This window comes from Lissotriton helveticus, chromosome 5_1 (assembly GCF_964261635.1).
Source record: "Lissotriton helveticus chromosome 5_1, aLisHel1.1, whole genome shotgun sequence".
In the NCBI taxonomy this organism is placed as follows: Eukaryota; Metazoa; Chordata; class Amphibia; order Caudata; family Salamandridae; genus Lissotriton; species Lissotriton helveticus.
The window spans coordinates 1,023,296,981-1,023,314,723 of record NC_136065.1 but is presented as its reverse complement, the minus strand read 5'-3'; the positions used below and the strand labels follow the sequence as shown (position 1 = coordinate 1,023,314,723).

The 17,743-nt window shown below is 43.0% G+C and overlaps 1 long non-coding RNA gene across 1 annotated transcript in view; it reads left to right on the top strand.

The window, feature by feature from the left end:
- LOC144753475 (uncharacterized) overlaps positions 1–12,573 on the top strand; it is a 48,370-nt gene extending 35,797 nt beyond the window's left edge. Inside the window, exons 2-3 of the long non-coding RNA XR_013594376.1 lie at positions 11,054–11,094; positions 12,473–12,573. This is a non-coding gene — a long non-coding RNA (uncharacterized LOC144753475). The remainder of the gene's footprint in view (positions 1–11,053; positions 11,095–12,472) is intronic.
- The last annotated feature ends 5,170 nt before the right edge of the window (positions 12,574–17,743 follow it).

Below are 17,743 nucleotides of genomic sequence, written 5' to 3'. Positions count from 1 at the left end.
TTATATCACTTTATTTCTGATTTCTTTATGATCAAATATGAGCAGTGCCTAATTTGAGCTGGTGGTTTCCGGTGCTCAGCACACAGCACTTAATTGTCAACACGGCGCTTATGACAGGCTGCCACTAAGTGGCACTGTTTGTCTAAGTTGGGAATGAGCACAATCACAATAGTTTATCAATTCAATGTACATTGAAAATAACGAATACCTGTGCCCAAGCCATCCTTATAGCTTTGGCGGCCTATAATAGTCTCAATTGTCACTCTTGTAGGAGTGTAATTTTTATTTTATGAGTTTTATATAGCGCTGGCTAGACCCGTAGGTATCAGAGCGCTTTACATTAGGTTACACAATGTTACAGAGAATGATAACAATTACAAATACAAGAATAAGCAACACATTGAGAGAGAAAAGGAAGGTGAGACAAATAGAACGGAGGGGGGAAGGGGGAAGGGTGAAGGGGGAGGATGAGGGAAAAGACGGAGGGAGAGACGAAAGGAAGTCTGCCCAATGACCGACTGGGTAGGTGACGTCCGAGGAGGGAATCCACAGCCCAACTCCACTTTTGCTAAACAAGGTAGCCCCATCGGGCATCAGTCAAATAGCTAGGTCTCAACTGACGAGGGAAAGCTCACAGAAGAAAGTCCAGTTGCTACTCAGGGTGGGAACTATGAGCAAGGACTGGTGAAGGCAAAGGACAATAGCTGCAAACCGGAGAAGAGTAGAGCGGAAAGGGGTAGGGGGTTTGGTGAAGTGGAGGAGGGAGATAAGGACAGGAGAGACGCAGGAGAGTTTGCCCAAAGACCGGCTGGGTAGGTGATGGCGGTCTCATTTGACTAGGGAAAGTTCTCAGAGTAAATGTCCTGGTGGGAGAGCAGGAACAAGGTCGGGTGAGGGCTGATCAAGATGGCAGGTACTACAGTACATTACAGGAAAGGATGGGCCAGTCTCCCTTTGCTATTAAAAGGTCACAAGATCTCCCAAGCGTCCATAGGTGATTGGGGATAACGCAGTCCATTAAAAGCCCATCTGGATGCATCTCCCCTCTCGGCGGGCAAGCGTGGTACGAGCCACCATTTTGCCTCATGCTGGGGTGGGGTGGTCCACTCCCCTCTGCCTTCAGCTACAAGTAAACAATAGATTAGCCACAACAATAATGACAGGCCTTGAGGTGCTGTGGTTAATTGGTAGGTGGATAACAGGATATCCGCAGGATATTTTAAATGCTGATGATCCCGGCCGTGGGAGCATCTTGACCAGCTACAGATTGGCAGCCATCTTGGTAATGACTAACCAAGTGCTGAAGGTCCTTGGAGTTCAATGGACCAACTCTGACTTGGGCGTGCAAGCCTTAGGGCGATGATCCTGGGACAAGGGCTCGGAAATCCCTGTTGTTATGAGGCCACTAGTGGATGTTGGATCAGTGGCAATCATCTGCTCGGTACTGCCACGCGATGATGGGATTCGGTGAGTGCAGCCATTAAGGGGTCAGGCAGTCCGGACCGGCACCCGTGCCTGTCTGTGACAGTGGCCATTTTGAAGTCAGGCGGCCCGGTCATGGCACCCCGCGTTGTTAAGCACACCTTGGAGGCAGAAACCTTCACCCCTAAATCTTGCGGTGGCTACATCTCGGGACCCCCGGTTCTCAGCGGGGTTGCCGGCGGCACCGCAATCCACCACTCTCACCGTCTCGATGGACTGGGCAAAAGAAGGCGGGTGCAGGCTTCACCGCTGCTGTGCAGACTCTCTGGACAGGCTGTCCGGTCTTGTAGCCCTCCTCTCGTCGACCTGTACGCAGTCTCCTTACTGCGAGTTGGAACTGGACCTTATGGCGGCTTTCAGGGCTCTTTCCAGGAGAGGAGGTGGAGTCGTTGTTACATCTACCGCTGCCGTTGAGGGAGCTTCTGCTGCTCTACCTTGCTTCAGTTTGGCTGTTAGGCTCGTCGGCGATGTCTCTCCGGACCCCGAAGAAGGAGGTAATGCAGGGGGATAACGTTGGGGGTGAGATGGTAAGGTAACTCAAGGATTTTCACAAGTAGTGATCCCGACCCTCAGGAGCTCCTCGAGAGCCCTCCTGTTTCAACGTCATCTTGTGTTGATACTGGCATTGGCAGTACTGGCAGAGGCAATGTGTGGTGCAAGCTACAGTTGTCTCCTGACGAGTGCCCTGATACTTATATTTTTACAACTAAGCACTGCATATGAGAGCACCTTTAAATACACAATTTTAATAAATGCCTATCAATGCAGTGATATAGTCTGATGTACTAAGGAGAAATGCTTCTGAATGTACATGACATTTTTGAATTTTGCAGGAAGTTAATCATATTTGTACATGTTTATTACACAGTGTCTTTACAAATAAACGTGCTGCTAAGGATAAGTGGTACAGGGCATGTTTCTTGATGTGTACAGAAATACTTCTCTGTGTAACCTTTTTCTGAATGCTATTGCTCTGTCAAGTATACAGCAGCTCAGTGCTGATGCTCACCAGTGGCGCACATCTAAGGTTTAGGAGAGCCGCAGGTGGCCCCAGGCTGTATTTTGAGTATCCCTGGCATAGGTTGCTGAAGGGTGACTGAGGCCCTTATTACAAGTTCGACCCATGGAGGCAGTCCGTGGACCACCAGACTGGCGTCCAACTGCCGCATTCGAACTGTGGCAGTTGGACCGCCACAGGACCACTGCTGCTGCCAGGGATCCATGAATCCTGGTGGTGGCACAGCGGTCTGAGGCCACTAATATGCTTGTGGTGCCGCTGCAGCACTGCCAAGCATATTAGAAGTTTCCTTACCTTTCACACTTTTCATGGCAGTGCAACCGCCATGAAAAGTGTGGCGGTAAGGAAACAAAGGGGGCCATACAGGACCCCCTGCTGCCCTTGCAACATGAGGTACATGCAACATGTGCCCCCATTTTTGCATGCATCCCCAGTTCCTGCAGGGCATGGGCTTGACTGTCCATGCCCTGCAGGAACTGCCTTTGACACTCCCATTGTGGTGCCTCTTTCAAAAGCACAGCAGTGGGCATGCCAAAGAACTGCCCAGCAGAGTAAAATACGTTTTCCTCTGATTGGTGGTTTTTAATGGCTTTGTCGGGATCGGAGCACGGCGGCCCACTCCGAGACCGCCAAAGTCATAATAAGACCCTGAGACTTTAAAACAGGCACTTAAAATTTCAACATATTTCTCAGCTCCTGCCAGCCCTACAATTTTTAAACCCCATGCTACAGATCAGCTCAGATACTACCTTAATGATAACAGTGCTAGAGTTGTTGTGCATTATATATTTTGTGCATTATTAATGACATGCAGTTGTGGATTTATGATTGAATTTGTATGTGCACACTGACTTGATGCTATTACATGGAATAATTCTTCCATAATATGTAGAAGTGTGGTTTCCTGGCTCTTGTTATCTAGACTTCAATTAAGGCCCAAACACCATCTTGTTCAAAATGGATGTCTCCCCCTGCACATTTCACTGCCCATTATTTCTACAGCACACAGTCAAGCAGAGTCATTTTTGTTAATTGTCATTGACGTTGTTCTTGCTGTTTGCAAAGAAAGATTTCCAGTGTGGTCACAATAATGTAACGTATCCAGGAGGCTTCCTTTAGCTCACTATACCACAACACAAATTGCTGTTCACGCAAAAAGTTTGCCCTCTGGATAACGTTAGCATAGAGTGGGAAGAATTAATATTTATGTAGTGGGATAGTTCTTAGGTTGCTAACGCAATCTGACATTTTATAAAAACTGTGCTCTGATTTGCAGACAATGAATTTGTTTACTTACACCATGATGAATCTACCCTTTCGATTCTGTTTTATGAGAAGATTTCCTATATAAACCCCTGATTTTTGGGGTAAGCCTTAGGACTCTCTGATGCATACCAGGGATGCAGTACGTGTTTCTTTTCATTTTGCTGCTCACTTGGGGCTTCACAATTTTCTCTTCTTTGCACATTATTCTGTAATGCCCTATTCTTTTATGGCATTCCCTTTATCCTTTTGCATTTATGCTCTCTGTGCCATACCTTTTGAATTTTTGTAATGAAATTTCTTCAATGATTTCCTGATTTAGAACGTAATTGCTTAGTAGGCCCATACTTAATTGACTGTATTTTGATGCGTTGTGGGGTGCCTTATCTTGGGGACACGTGACATTACCTCATGAAACTGAGGTTTAACACAGTCTCTGATTCATCAAACAGAGGGTGAGTATTTGAGGTAATGTTTTTGGAATGTACAATTTAGGGATTCCTGCACCCATAATAGCATTCTGCATGCCTTTTAGGTACACTTTCACCCAGTAGATGGGCAGGATCGGTTCTGGTAGCAGCTCTAGGTGATCTGTACAGGATTCTGGATTGCAGGTGTTTCGGTGGCCTGCCAGTCATAAACATTTCTGTGTGTGTTATACCATCAACCAATGGATTCTGCAGGATCACATCTAGTTCTGAAGATATGGGGCACTGTCCATAACTAGTTTAAATCTTTTCTCAGTGCGAGATTCCAGGAAATCTGTCTTCCACCATTAACCTTCAGGCAAAGGGCAGTGCTTTTGGGTTGGGTCCTCCCAGTGCCACTCTCTTTCGCCAGCTCGTTCAACATCTATTTTAAGCCTTTAGGTGATCGGTCTCCAGATTTATGAGGTTCTGCCATCATCGTACAACAGATTTCATGCATGAGGGGGGTAATCAGGTTTTGAATGGGCAGCCACCGGCTCAATCTGAACTGAAACAAGGGTGAGATGATGAAGATCAAGATAATGGGATATCTATGGAATCGTTCATTTTGTCATAACATTGTAGAGGTGGTCTGAAACCTTGGGTTTAGAATTCATTCCACCCCATCATTACCACCGCAGAGCTCAGCTTTATCATCAGTCTTTTTCTATATGAATACCTTGAGGAAGATACTTCTGCCTCAGATTCTGAAAACACAGTAGTTACTACTCAATTCGGATCCCTCAGGTTATGGTAATTTCTTGTAAAAAGGGATTTCTGAAGCCTCTATTCAAGGCTTCCAAATAAACTACAAATCAGTGGATAGATACTAATTGGGCCTTGCAAATCTACTCTAGCAACTTCTCTTTTGAAGCACAAGCGACAACGTACTACCAAATGCTATTCACACACCTATGAATTGTGTCTCATGACATGGCAGCATCCCCTAAAAAATCTAAAGGTGTAGTCAGGGCCGGCTTTTGGGCAGTGCAGCCATTGCAGCTGCATCTGGCGCAGACTTTGTTGGGGGCCGCTGTGTTTAAAAAAACCTTATGGGTTTAAAAGCATGTGAACTTCCTTGTGCCAGTAGTTTCAGGCAACAATACAAATGTCAAGATAACTTTGGTGATTAACGTTACAGCTGGTGAGAGATCGGAATTTTGCCTAGTGGCAGTTTTGACTCATCATAAGGTACTGCAGAGGGATAATGTGCCTGCTGCAAAGAACGTGTACCATGCAGATCACAAAACTGAGTGTGAGTGAACAATGAGTAATGCTTAAAAAAATGAAATGAAGGTCAGAGAGGGGCTATGGAGAGATGAGTTGCACTATTGGAAGGTGGTAGTGAGGTAATTCGTGGAGAAGGAGGTCATGGAGACAGGGGGTGCCAAAAAGACTGTCGCACCTAGTATTACCGGTGCTAAAGCCGGTCTTGGGTGTAGATTCACTGTCTACAGGTAAATTTACTCTTACACTTTTATGTAACTTTACTACTTTTAAGGTCTGTTCACAAAGATAAGTCTACATGTATAGATTTATTACAAGTAAACTTACTCCTACACTTTTGATTAACTTTACTACTTTTGGCTGTTCACCATTTACAAGTGTAAACTTACTTACAAGAGTAAATGTGCATGCCCCTTCCACATGAAATAGGGACTGGAGTCAGTAAAACATCAAAAACAACCGTAAAGGTATGAATAGTTGTGATTTTACAACTTTATTAGACTTTCAGTTCAATTGACGGAGACTCCATATTCAAGGCGGAGATCTCCCGACAGTAAAGTATAGGGAAATTGTATAAAAGATAATTATTTTAAAAACAAAATGGAAAAATATTTTTACGCTGGATGTTAATGTTAATCAATTTTATACAGTCATTTTACATGTAGAACAATATATAAATGTTACATCATTAATAACTTAATTTCAAATAAAAAACTAAATTATTTTTCAGAAGTTTAAATTAAAAAAAGCCTTGACACAAAAATCTTTTTTACTATGGATTACATTTCTTTTGAAATGACATAAATATTTAAAGTACTTTTATTATTTTTAAATGTACTTATACTGTAATATAATTTAAATAATATAATTTAATTCCACTTTAGTTCCTATTTGCTTTTCTCTGAAATGTCGATTGGTGCATGTGGTGGGCTTCAGTGCTCGCAGTATAGCTCAGCTCCCAAAGCACTGAAGTAGACGGGAGAGGTATAGTTGAAAAGGAGAGAATCGCCTCTTTCTAATGGTACCTTTTTGTAGCGGATCCCTGCTTGGGGATTGCTGCAGGAGGGCAATCTTGAAGCAAAAATCCCCCCACTAGACTCCCAGGGTCTATTTTTAAGGGGGGAGCGACCCCCCTGGCAATGAGAAAATGCTCTCTCCCTTCCCCTAGTCCAAATGTCTGTCTGCCCTCCCTGGGTCTGATTGGAGGTTCTCACCTCTAATCTGCCCAGAAAGCACACTAAACACCAGTGATTTTCTTTTAAAAAGCAACATGGGTGGGACGGCCCTCCCAAGCATTGGTTCTAGCCCCCAATCACCTGTACAGCCCCCAGACGTTCTTCTGCCCCCGTCAGGGAAAGATGGGACGGGTTTAACTAGGTATTATATTTGTTAGGGGGAGCTGTCACCTTGGCAATGGGCTACTGCTCCTCATTCCCAAAAGTCTTTCTCCAACCAGGGGAGCAGATAGCCCACTAGACACCAGGGATTATTTTTTTACAGGCAAAATGGTTAGGGGGGGCTCCCAGGCCCCCACCCCCCTTGGCCAAACACAACCCCCAGCATTCTTTCTGCTCCCGTCAGGGGCAGATAGGAGGTGTTTTCCTACAATATGCCCCTGGCGGAGGCAGAAAGCACACTAGACCACCAAGGATTATACGTGGAGGGGGAAGTAACCCCCCCAGCAATGGGCTAATGCTCCCCCGACCCAAACGTTTTTCTGCCCACTGGAGGGGGGGCTGAAAGTCCACTAGATACCAGGGATTTGTTTTGTGGAGAAATAGTTGGGAGCGGCCCGCCTAAGCATTGGGCCTAACTTCACACCGCAAAAGACCCCCAACTGTCTTTCTGGCCCAGCAGGGGGCAAATAAGAGGTCTTTAACTCCAATATGCAGAAAGCTCCGTAGACACCAGGGAGTTTTTTTATTGCTACAAGGTGTGGGGTGGCATGTCCACCTACCCACACATCGGGCCTAGCCTCCACCACCATTGTGATTCCAACAGTCTTTCTGCTCCCCTGTGGACTAAGCAAACACAGGGAGATGATGGACGAAGCGCTGAAACTTTTCAGACACTCACCCCCAGTCACAGATCTGGGTTGAATTCATCATCATTCTTTAGCTCACTTCACCACCCCAGTTCAGACACAGCTATATGCAAATCAGTATTGGCCCTGTGCCTCATGGGAACAGTCCAGCCCGAACTGCCAAGCCATGTCTTCGCTGGACCCGAAACAAGCATCCTGAGACCGATTTTGGTGTAACTCCCCCCTTCAGCCAGGCTAGCTTGAAACCAGTGGCAAAGTGAGCAAGGGATCCACGTCTGGGCATACCCTGCCAACTTAGGGTAAATAAAGCAAAGACAATGGTCAAGACTGATTTGCATATAGCTGTGTATGAATTGAGGAGTGCCGCAGGGATCAGCCTTGTCACCGACTCTATCTAATATGTTACTCCACTGGCCAGACTCGTTAGAGATAATGGCTTTATTTTGGTCTCATATACGGACGATTCGCAGCTTGTCATTTCCGTATCAAAACAACCAGAGACCACCACCATAAGCTTTCATGCCTGCCTGACGGAATTCATGAGCTGGATGAGTCAAAATTTTCTTAAGATCAACACTGATAAAAGGGAGTTAAGCGGGGGCAATCCCTCTGGAATCAAAATTGGTGGCCGATTGAGGTTGGTGAATGTCCTCGTCCAACAGCTAAAGCCAAGAACCTAGGAGTGACCTTTGATGATCAGCTTCATTTTGCAGCTCAGATCAATCGTCTAACCTCTTCCTGCTTCTTCTTACTGAAGACCTTATGGAAGACTTTTCCATGTATTCCTCAGGAACTCAGGAAGTCAGTGGTAGTAGCTCTTATTCTTTCGAAAATAGACTACTGCAATGCACTCATTATGGGCATTGAAAAAGGCACAGAGGACGAAACTACAATCGTTACAAAATGTTGCTGCATGATTGTTATTAAACATTCCTAAATGCCATTCCACCTCGGCTGGCATAAGATCACTACATTGGCTCCCCATCCAGCAACGAGTAGAATTTAAGGCCCTCTGTTTGGTGCACAAGGCACTATATGGAGGTGGTTCGGTTGATATCAAGAAACTGTTCTCATGGTACACTCCCACCAGAAATCTTAGATCCACAAATGTGGGTCTCATTCATATCTCCAAAATTCACAGTGCAAGATGGGGAGGTAGGAGTTTATCACATTGTGCAGCTAAACTGTGGAATCAGATGCCTATCGCTATGAGACGGCAATCCAACAGGCAGCTTTTTAGGAAACTGCTAAAATCCTGGTTGTTCCCCCCTAACTGAGTCGCCTGCCAGGATCTGAACTGGGGGTCAGCAGTGTAGTGCTAATCGATGTTTATGTTCTGATTTCATTTAAAGGGGTTTTATTCTTCAATGTTGTCTCTTTTTCTCCTCTTTCTTATTCCAAATGGTCGCTTTCCCATCCCCCTGTCTCTCTAACCCCTTATCTCAATCATTCTATATTTCCTGTATTTCATCCATATTATTTGAATCTTTCCTTTGTCCTCAAGTCTTTTCTCTCTGTTTTCCATTCCTTTGTAAATATTTTTCACCTGCCCTCTTTCTCTGTCACACCCTTTCTGGCGCCTTTGTTTTTCGCTGCCTTTTGAATATTTTTTCCACCAAATTTCTTTCCTTCTGTTTTTCTCAGTTTTCTTCGTTGTTCATAATATGTTATCCTCTGCTCTGCCTATTGACTTTTCTCTTCCCCTTTTCCATACCCTCTTCAAGTATATATAGTTTATCTTTCTTTTTCCTGCCTGAATTTGGGGTTTCTCGGTTTCTCCCTCTCTCTCTCTCTCACACTCTTTCCTCATCCCTATATTTCTAAGACCTCTTTTGACATTTTCTAACTATTTTCTTCCATTTTATTTGCTCTCATCCTTTATCTCCCTATCACCCACTGACACCTTCAGTATTTTTGTTTCATTTTGTCTTTATTCCAAAATGTATTTCATGTTTTGAACCCCTAATTTCCTTCAGTCTAGCTTCCTCAATTTTGTTTCTCTTGTCGTTTTGGCTTCACGGCACAGCTGCCTGTGTACCTATTGTTACAAATTCTTTGTATTGTACATAAACTGGGTTTTGGCTCCACACAAGGTAGAATAGCATCGCTCAACTCATGCAATTGGCTGTTTGCTAAATAATTCCTCTTCTTTTGGTGAGCTTGCATTTTTGAGCTATTGGCATTGTAAATGACAATGCCTTTTATTTATATGTTGGTTTTCAAAAATAAATGACAATTGCATTGTCATTTATAATACCAATAGCTTAAACTCTTGCAAATGCAAGACTTATTGCATTGCAAATGCTTGTTTTCTGTTGATAGAAGTGCATGACATTTAGCATGCCAGATCATAATTGTGTGTATTAAGTGAGTTTGGAATATGGGGCCTGATTCACAAAGGTAAACTTATGTTATGTTATGTTATGTTATATGAATTTATTGCGCGCTCAGCTACTCATGAGTGTCCCGGCGCGGAACCATAGGGGAAAGCAGAAAGCTTCACATGAACAGATGCGTCTTCAATTTTTTCTTAGACTTTTGTGTAAGTTTATGATTGTTTGCTATTCACAAAGGTATTTTACTAGTAGTATCTTTACGACTGCGGAGTCTCCGCACGTAAAAAGATAGGAAATACTCTCGTTTTATGTGCAAAGACCCCTAAAATGGCTACCCAACATATCTGTTGATGTGACAGCAGTCAAGAAGATCATTACATCTTGAACTTCTGTTACTATCAGAGAACCACTGGTCTAGATATCTATATTCTTTTAACTTTCATTTCTCCAAAACTGCTGAACATATTTACACCAAATCACACAAGTATGTATTCTGGTTAAAGAGCTAGCTCTCTACTGCACATGGAGTAATTTCATGTAGCTGTTTTGGCTGTATCAGTGTCTTAAAATTCTGTATGGAATTTGAACTGGTAAAAAGCATTTTAAGACCCCTTTTTTCTCAGTGTTCGCTTGCCAGATCACCATGAAACTTTCAATAAAGGAGCTGAGGGGGAAGAACTTTTTGTTTAGAAAGTTTAGTGAAAATTCAACAAACAGCACCAAAGTTATTAACAAATCAAAAAGCTCTCTTCCTATGGAGCTGCGACCGCTACTGTTTAATATATCTAAATCTATATTCACTAAAAAAACAAAGGTTCCATGGGCGTTCTAGTTAGGCTCAGATTTTACACCCACAAAACCATAGAAAATCAGCAGTTATATTTTGAGTTATGTCAGGAAACTATAACTCATGCCCTAAGGCAGAGGTCTCCATTACTTTAATTTTAAACTTGAAACTCACAGTTTTAAGATGGCGCCCGTGAAACACTCTACCTGTTCCATGTACGAATTAATAATTTAGGATGTTTTCGCAATGAATCACCAAATAATGTCTCTTTTGTGACGGTTTTAATGTTGTAATAAATTGTTGGGGGATTGTTAATGTGATTTATGCTTATCATTGTGTTTTAAACAATTTTTGATATTAATTACGAAAATAAAATTGTATATTTTCTTAATATTGGGAGCTTCAATTTTGTTGTGCTTGTATCCACAGCTGTAAGGGGGTCCTATTTTTGTCATTGATACGGATATATGGTAAGAATTATGCATATATTTTAAACATGACACACTGCATATTCGATGCAAAACATATAACAGACAATAGTATCTTTTATGACTCTCTGCAAACTGTAGATGATTCGATAATTTCTCTCTGGTCTCCATGACACTTTTTGATGTTTTTGTATTTCTTGTAACACTCTGTAGTTTATAGATAACTCTACAACACCTCCCTGTTCTCTGGTTTTTATGATACTTTACAGATCTTTTTTCCAAACGGAAGGATAATAATTTGGACCATCTACACGATATTAGTCCCTCATGACCTAGGGATTGTTACACTAACATTTGAGGTACGGTTAAAAAAATAATTTTTATCGCATACCCAGAGAAAGTAAATACATTTTTAGGACTAAGTGTAAACTTGAGTACAAAAGAGGGAATATATCCTGAGCAAATTCCACGATAATTAAGTACAGTTCTCAAAGATTGTCGACACCATAAGTCTTCTTTATCTTCTTTTATTTCTTTTATGATTCTTCCAAAAACAAATGTCTTAGCCGCCAACACGTGTTTCGTCTCTTTGTGGTGTAAGCCACAGACTTCATCAGGGCCGAAATCTCACAGTATTCTAGAGTAACTGACAATCATCATATATTAAAGTGTTCTTATATCACATTTCAGAAGTACTATAAATAGCCAATCCACAAGACAATAGTGAAGCCTCTCCTACGTCTTTTTTATTTCAAGTATCCTTCTAGTAACCATAATAAACAGCGTGCTCCAGTGTATTCTTGTCAGACGGCCAGAAATAAAAGTAGATAAAGAAGACTTATGGTGTCGACAATCTTTGAGAACTGTACTTAATTATCATGGAATTTGCTCAGAATATATTCCCTCTTTTGGTTATATTGATGTCGAATTTTGCTATGCTTTTGGTAATTGGTGGGTGGCCATTACCACATCCTTAAAGCAATCAGATACATTCAATTGATTATATCACAATTCTACGCAACTGATACCCAACCATCCTCTTTTTTTTAATGTATTGTAAACTTGAGTAGTTATATGCTTCTATGAATTCTAATTGTTTTGTTGTTAGAACTACTGAGTTAATGTCCAGAGCTATTTTGACAATCAAAAGAATGTTTTAACCATGTCAAGTACTGAAGAGTTCGGCATGTCTTTACATATGTGGATAACTGAGAAAAAGAATATTTGGGATCATATTTGTGATATGAAATTGTGATCAAGTATGTACATAGAAGTTCTATATAGATCCTAATTAATACACTGGTTATTTGTATGAATTGACTTGTTTTGGGATTCACTTTTTGTATTGAAATATGCAATTTATTTTAATTGTTTGTACATATTGTAAATATTTGTTTGTGCTTTGTATATATTTTTGTAGCCCTGAAGAAGCCCATGTAGGACGAAACGCGTTGGCTATTTGACCACTGTTCAAAGGGTGTGCTGTTAAGAAGAAAATGAATAAAGAATAAATGAATACAGACATCTTCTCTTCATGTGTTAATTATAATTATGTGTTATGTTTTTATGAAAAGTACTGTTACAAGTGAAATGAGATGTGTGTTGAATTCATATGAGACACATTCAACCGAATTAACATTGTGAGTACTGAACCACCACTATCTGATGAAAACGTTTTTAGGTTGAGCCCCCCAGCTGCATTTTTTTAGATGTCAGACCCCCACCACCTGACAGAAATTTCTCTAATCTGGTACACTACATAATCGACCGCGATCCGCATATCCCAGGCCATTCCGGCAAATATTGTTAAACACTGTAGGAGTGTTTATCAAAGTACAGGTTTGTGAATGGGTGTGATAAAATGACAGAGGCTTATTACACAGCTCAAATTCACATTTTCCAAGATAAAATGTGTGTACTTTTTTTTTTTTTACTAGAACACTTTGTTTTACACATATAGCACATCATCTGACATAGATTGATAATAACACCACCAAAATGAATGTGCCACAGAGACGGTCTACTGATGCTACTGCCATCCTCAGGTTGTGCTCCATATCCATGTGAATGGTACTCGGTCTTTAATACCACAAGTGCTGAGAACCCAATCTCACAAAAATATAACGAGCTGAAAGGCAAGAGAGTTTTGATAGCAGTTTCTCTCAAAGCTGAATGTTCTGCAGACATTTTCAGCCCAAACTTTTCTGAATTTCATCTCAGAGTCCGGTCACTTTGGAGATCAATCAGTTCTTCCTGCATTCGAATCGGGAGATGGATTCTCACTAAGGGTGGGTCGTGAACTCCGCTCCACCAGTAGAGTTTGTGGAATTTTACCAACTCCACGTATTGCTGGGATCACAGAGTTCGTAAAAAAACTCCAATTCCGCCGCTTGGCGGAGTTTTCCCCCGCTGCCCACCCCTAGGTTTATCACTCTCTCCATTTCCGTAAATATTACAGTATAGCAGAGTGAAGTATATGAAGGTCTAGTCTAATACTGTAACACTTGTTGCACATAGAAATGGTGTGATGTTTCCATTAAGTGTACATTAGTAAACTTGCAGCGTGGAAGCTGGCTGATGCTGGGAAGCCAGTTTCGAAGAACGCATTCTTCTGGGTCAGTTGCCAATTGAACATGTCTTAACTGGCAATAATATCTTCACCTTCTAAGATGGTCGGCTACTTTGCAACCAAGAAGGATCGAACTGCGCACACATAGACGCGCAGAACTGTCAAGTCCAGATGTTCATGTTGGTAAACGCAATTGCCATTGTTGTAAGCAATAATTAAATGCAGGAGTGAGCTTCTAGACCGCCATACCAAGTTTATGTCGATCATATTGCAAAAGCATACAAGGCCAACATATCTTTTTCAAAACAGTGAAAGAAATAGCTTAATTCGTGATGAATTGTAATTGATAAGAACATTCAACTTTCCTATGATGTGGAGGACTCGCGCAGTTTATCTGAAGGGTAGCGGCAAACAACAAGCAATCATGTCAGCAATTACTGGTATTGAGAGCTGGCTCGGCCGTTAGCACCTACGGCTCAAAAGCCCTCCAAATATGCACACTCCTGTTTCCTGTCAGAACAGCAGGCCCCCACTCGCCTTATGAGGCATCCCAGAAGCGAATGTTACTTATGCCAACCTTTGCCGTTACTTATGCCCCCTCCAGCGACCATTTGGGCCCACAGCAACCTTCTGAAGTATCAGTTTTTCAGACCAATCCACCTCTTACAGGTTGTATTTTACAGTGATCCCTCCTGCCATGACCCTGATAAGCCAGAAGTTCACAAGGTAGCATTTGGGTGGGTTGCCTTCTGCAGGTACCGTAGCACCGGGCAGCTTATTCTGTGCGGGGTGGGTGCACTCTCCCCTGTGGCACCTCTGCTTTCATTGCAGTATGAACAGACCTGCAGGAACAGATATGCTACAGGCAAGACTGAATTTACAACTCCAAGGTAAGCAAATAATGTGATAATTTATAAATATATGATGCAAATCATTCTGTACAAGGAAGGAAGCTGATTGCGCATTGCGGTTTTGGAACTTGACAAGACACACATTTGGTAATCATTAAAGTGGGCGTCGCTCTTGCATGATTTACTGTGATCGTTGATTTAAAATCAGTGTTTAAATTCACCAAGACAAGCACAGTACACTGAGATACGCCTGAAAGCTAGTTTAACTGATGGTAGTAAATGTTTCTTTGACATTTCCCAGCTAATAGATAGACATTCGTCTCCTTTGATGTATAGGCTGACACACATTTCCTGTGAAGTTTATGTAAGATTTTCACATCTTGAAAAGAAACTCTTTGTTTTCATCATAGTAGGGTGGAATGGAACTCTGTGGAATCCCACGGAGTTTACTCTGCCGGATTCCACATAGTGCAACTCCGCCCACCCTTACTCCTCACCTCTGCCAGAAATGGTTGAAAGTCACAGTCATTGAAGTGATCATTGTCTTCAGGAAAATACTTTTGGGGAGCAGCTTCGTGCCTACCGCTGGTGGACTTCAAATCCCAGGGAGCCTCTGACCCCTGCATCGATTGCCCGCACCTGTGCCTGCCGCTGCGGGGATTACAAGACTGCTCGCCACTCCTGCTTCACAGGAGCCGCTTCGTGCCTACCGCTGATGGACTTCAAATCCCAGGGAGCCTCGGACCCCTGCTTCAATTGCCCGCACCTGTGCCTGGCGCTGCGGGGATTACAAGACTGCTCGCAGCTCCTGCTTCGCAGGAGCCGCTTCGTGCCTACCGCTGGTGGACTTCAAATCTCAGGGAGCCTCAGACCCCTGCATCGATTGCCCGCACCTGTGCCTGCCACTGTGAGGACTACAAGACTGTTCACCGCTCCCGCTTCGCGAAACGCGCGCAGGAGAGTACCAGGCGAAGCCCGGGCCAAGGGCGGGCCCGTCTGAGCCCTTTGGAGATCTAAACTTGATCATATCGTAAGGTCAATTCTGTTAAATGCTGTATCTGCACTCCATTAACATCTGTGAATACAGTTGACTGTTTGGGCTTTGATTCTAACACCAAAGATGAGCAAGCGAGAGGGGAAGAGGATAGGTGCACTTCATGGCAGTTGTGAGGCGGGGACGTTAGATCAATTTATATTAAGGGCAACCTCCGTTTTGGAAAAAGAGATAGAGATAACAGAGTGCCGTTTATCCTTGGATCCGCAACTAACTAAAAGAACGTCTTTGGGAATAATTGCCACAGCTCGTTCTCCATTCTATTCGGTTGTAAACTCTACTACGCCCATGATCAACAATGAGGCGAGCGGTTTCGTGTCTACCCCAACAGGTCATTGAAGGGCACTGTAAAATCACCAGCAGCCGCAACTAAAACTACTGCCAGTATGCCTCTACGAATGTCAGTCAGATCTATGTCTAAAAATAAAAATGTAATTAATCAATCTATTCCTGACCCTGCAGTAAAAAGGAAGAGGGGGGTGGCCCACAGAGGCCTTCCACCACGAAAGCGCCAAGGATTAATAAAAACGGAGGACGTGCCTCAGTAGACGAGCGCAGCACACCAGATAATGCTGCTCCAGCCTGCTCTGATTTTAACTTTGTCTCTATGGGTGGTCCTAGCCTGAACTCTAATGAGGAAATGTGGAGAAGACTCAAAAATGTATTATCAACCCTATCAACTCCCATTACCTACAGACTGAGCCGGATTGAGGAACGTCTTACTAACTCTGAATCCCAGGTTAAGACAGGTTTTTCTGTTCTTGAGGGCCCTCTTGTTCAACCTAAGTCCACTGCTGCGAACATATCCAGTAATCTTGGGAATATGGTGCCAGTTTCAGCTACAGTCAAACCCAAGCTTCCGAGTCTACAAGCAACGAAACCAACTGTTCCCGGGCTGCCTACTGACGCAGCCGCAGCATCACATAAAAAATCAGCTTTTTCGCGTAGGAATGATGCTGAATTAGTGAACTTGTCAAGTGAATTTGCCCAATCAATCATGAGCACCCCGGGTGACGGCAGAGTGGTAGCAGCAACAGCATTAAACAAGAATAATAACTGTAACAATTGTCCTCTAGCTAGACAAGCTAGTACATCCACTGGACTACAAGGATCCAGAGGCTCGGGACATTATGCTGTGCAAGCTAACTCCCCGGCCCTTCACCTTCCTCCGGCAGCTGTCCCTCTAGTGGTTGTTTTGATGAATGTTCCAACCTTGCGAGAAGCACAGACTGACACCACCAACCAACTATTACTTAAAGCTCTGCACTGGTTTAATACCCGACTTAAGGACGTTGGGATTTGGGAGGAGGGTGTTGACAAGCATATGATTATGGCTAGAACATCGTGGATTGGCCCCTTTAGCAAGGAAGGAAATGGTGATTGTGTAGTTGTCAACTTCAATAATGTGCACATAACAAGATTTCTGTTGGATAATTTGGGTGGGATGCCAAGAAGATAAATAGATAAAGTGTCTATTCAACCATTAGGGTTTTTCTACAAACCTGGGCCCTATTCTTCTAATGTGCTGAAATGCCAAGGGGTGGACAGGGAATCACGGGTACCCTTTGGATTAGTACAAAGACCAACAGTGGTCCCTCCGTCCAATGGATTCGCCCCACTATCCGACTTAGACCTATGCGATTGAATACAATCACCGACCCCAATTCGGGTAGAGCATTTTCCTAAGCCCTAAAAAAGGAATGCATCTAATGGAGGATAAGAACCAGGCTTGCATGGAGTCTTTATCATTTTTTGCAAATTCTGAGGGTACACACCCCTCCCCAATCTCCCTGGTATCCTGGAATATCGCCGGCTTACTTTCCAAAACCCTGTCTTCTGATTGGTCATGCTTTATGGAGGGGTATGATTGTATTGCCTTCCAGGACACTTGGTAGGTAGATATGATTTGCAGCCCAGGCTATCTGGCTTTTGGTAAAGCGGCAATTCCAAATAGTAAGGGGAGACCTAGCAGGGGATTGACCATATGGGTCAAGCAACAGATATCGCTTCAAATAGAGGAATTATCAATAGATACCCCTGATAATCTAGCCATCAAGGTTCGCTCAGAGGGAGAGCCAGACTTCATATTATTTAATGTGTATGCGAGAGGGATTGTGGGTGGGAAAGCGTCACCAACTATTGCCCTCCTGGACACATTTATAAATGATTTATATGGCTTAAGTGTCCTGGTGATCGCAGGTGATATAAACTGCACAT